Source organism: Nicotiana attenuata, unplaced genomic scaffold, assembly GCF_001879085.1.
Source record: "Nicotiana attenuata strain UT unplaced genomic scaffold, NIATTr2, whole genome shotgun sequence".
Lineage (NCBI taxonomy): Eukaryota > Viridiplantae > Streptophyta > Magnoliopsida > Solanales > Solanaceae > Nicotiana > Nicotiana attenuata.
The window spans coordinates 42,275-44,737 of record NW_017672739.1 but is presented as its reverse complement, the minus strand read 5'-3'; the positions used below and the strand labels follow the sequence as shown (position 1 = coordinate 44,737).

General features: G+C 31.2%; 1 long non-coding RNA gene across 1 annotated transcript; it reads right to left on the bottom strand.

Annotated features, from left to right (window-relative positions):
* Nucleotides 1-517: 517 nt before the first annotated feature.
* Nucleotides 518-1,663, bottom strand: LOC109214336. Its single transcript, XR_002066162.1, has 4 exons — nucleotides 1,578-1,663; nucleotides 1,366-1,428; nucleotides 757-797; nucleotides 518-671 (listed from the first exon to the last, which is right to left on the bottom strand). It is a non-coding gene; the product is annotated as an uncharacterized LOC109214336 (long non-coding RNA).
* Between the last annotated feature and the right edge of the window lie 800 nt (nucleotides 1,664-2,463).

Here is a 2,463-nt window from a genome sequence, read left to right as displayed (position 1 = left end):
TATATATATATATATATATATATATATATATATATATATAATAGGAGAGGCAAAGAAATGTTATAATGACCAGTGTCATAATTTCTATTAACAATATAATTATACTAAATATTTGATAATATAATAAATAAAAAAATATAACAAAAAAATTATTTGATGACTATATAAGTTCCTTTAATTTAATGGAGATTTTATTTATGAAAATTTAGACAATATCTATTGTATTTATATAGAATAGGATAATCAAATAATTGTGATAATTTCAAATGTAACATCGAAAAATTAACAAAGTGACAAAATATTTTTTTAATATTGACCGCGCATCGCGCGGATACGACTACTAGTTATCATAAATGCCAAAAATTAGTCCCTTTTTGTTTTGATATGTGTTATATAAAGTAATCTATCAACTGCGATTGACTTTACACTAACATAAATATTTTTATTCATTGCAAAAGTTTCAAGATTCATAAACTACATACAATTCATATAATCATAACATTGACCCCAAAAATAATCGTAATGATATTGTTCCCTTGAGATTTACAAAAACGCCAATGCACTTCAAAGCTTCCTTATCCATGTGTCTTTTTAAGTCCATGCCTTTACCAAGTCAAAATTCCTTCATATCAGTTGATCTCACAACCTTCAAAAATACGTGTAACCAAGATCTGAAATTGAAAAGAAAAAAAAAAGGCTATCACCAAGTGATTAAGGAAAAGGGCAAGTAGCAAAACAACATTAAGGCCATTTTACCTCATATGTAGTAACTGTAACCATGTTTGCAAGAAATTCACCTATACAAAGGAAATTGAAATAAACAATAAAGACAGATATCAATGCTTTTGATCTAAATATCACAAATCTCATTTATCTCGAAAACAAAAAGACCAAACTTACAGCTTGTTTGGATGGTTGTTACCTATCGTATCGTATTGTTACTTTAAATACAATGTTTGTTTTGATTGTTACTTAAATTTTATTGTATCGTATCGTTAAATTCGTCGTTACGTAACGATGAAATGTGCCACTTTATGTAACGACCGATTTGGTGTGGTCGCGTCGTTTCCTTGTGTTTTTCTCTAAATCTCACCCTTCATTATTATTAAATAATTTTATTTTATCATTTACCCTACCTTTTTATATACCGTATCATAATTTTTCTTTATAATATTGCAAGTTTATTCATCATATCACATGTGCGTGATACCATGAAACGACGCCAAAACGACACAATCCATCCAAACATTGTATTCATCAAACGATACAGTACAATACAATACAATACGATACGATACAATATGAAACGATACGTAACAACCATCCAAACAAGCTGTTATAGAAAATGAGTTAGAGTTGATGAACCTGATCAGAAATCGCCACTCAGACAACAGGTTTGCGGAAATTTCAGTTTCGGCGGCGGCACTTCTAGGTTTTGAAACGAAACAAAGATTAAAAAAGGAAATCTCCAGCCTATAGATTGCAATTTTAGGGCTATGAACATAACAACGAAAAGCTGCCAGAAACAAGATGTAGAAGACTGAGATATATAAATCTAAAATTAAGAAAAATCTTACCCGCCTATTGGGATCAAAACCAACGAAAGAAGTCGAGATAAACTGATAATGGAGATTTTGGAGGTTGCGGCCTACGACTTGAAGAGTTCTTAAGGAAATAGAGTTTTAATATTTTTAACTTTCTTTTGGAATTTTATAAAAAAGAAAAGAAAGCCCAAGTAAGACTAATCGTCTCCCGAAATTATTTTTTCTTCTTGGCAAGTTTTTCTGACATTTAATACAAATGTTGCTAACTAAATCTAGTTGTATTTCTAATAATGTGACATTTGAATAAAATGTCAAAATGTTTGCTGACATTTTTCATCAAACGTAGGTATTTTTGTGACATTTTTATAACAAATGTCAATAAATTAATTATTCACCGACATTTATTAGAAGTGTCATCAAATAAATGTCGTCGTATCTCATATTTCCTGTAGTGTAATAGAGGATACATGGCATCAACCATGAGTATCAATTCCATACAAAAGAACCTCCAAAAGGACTAACCCTACTAATTTATAAAACATCTAGGGATAAAGGTGGATCGAAGGTGATGTTGGATTTTTTTTTATATAGATCTTCGAAAAACATGCCATCTCCATCTATCCATATCCAAAAGACCTCTAACTTGAGTAGGCAGCTCTACAAAGGAGTCACACATCAGGGATTGAGTTGCATTGTGACTTAGTGAGGCCAATATGTCTGCCACCTGATTATCTTTCTTATAACATTGGGTTGGTTCATGATCTCTTTGAGCTCTTGAACTTCTGTAGCTATCCTCCAAGGGGTGGTGTTAATACCATTCACACAGTCCACCAACAGCTTAGAGTCACTTTCTGCCATAATGCACTGATAACTATTAGCCAAACTACCATTTGATGCCAAATACTAATGCAAATGCCTC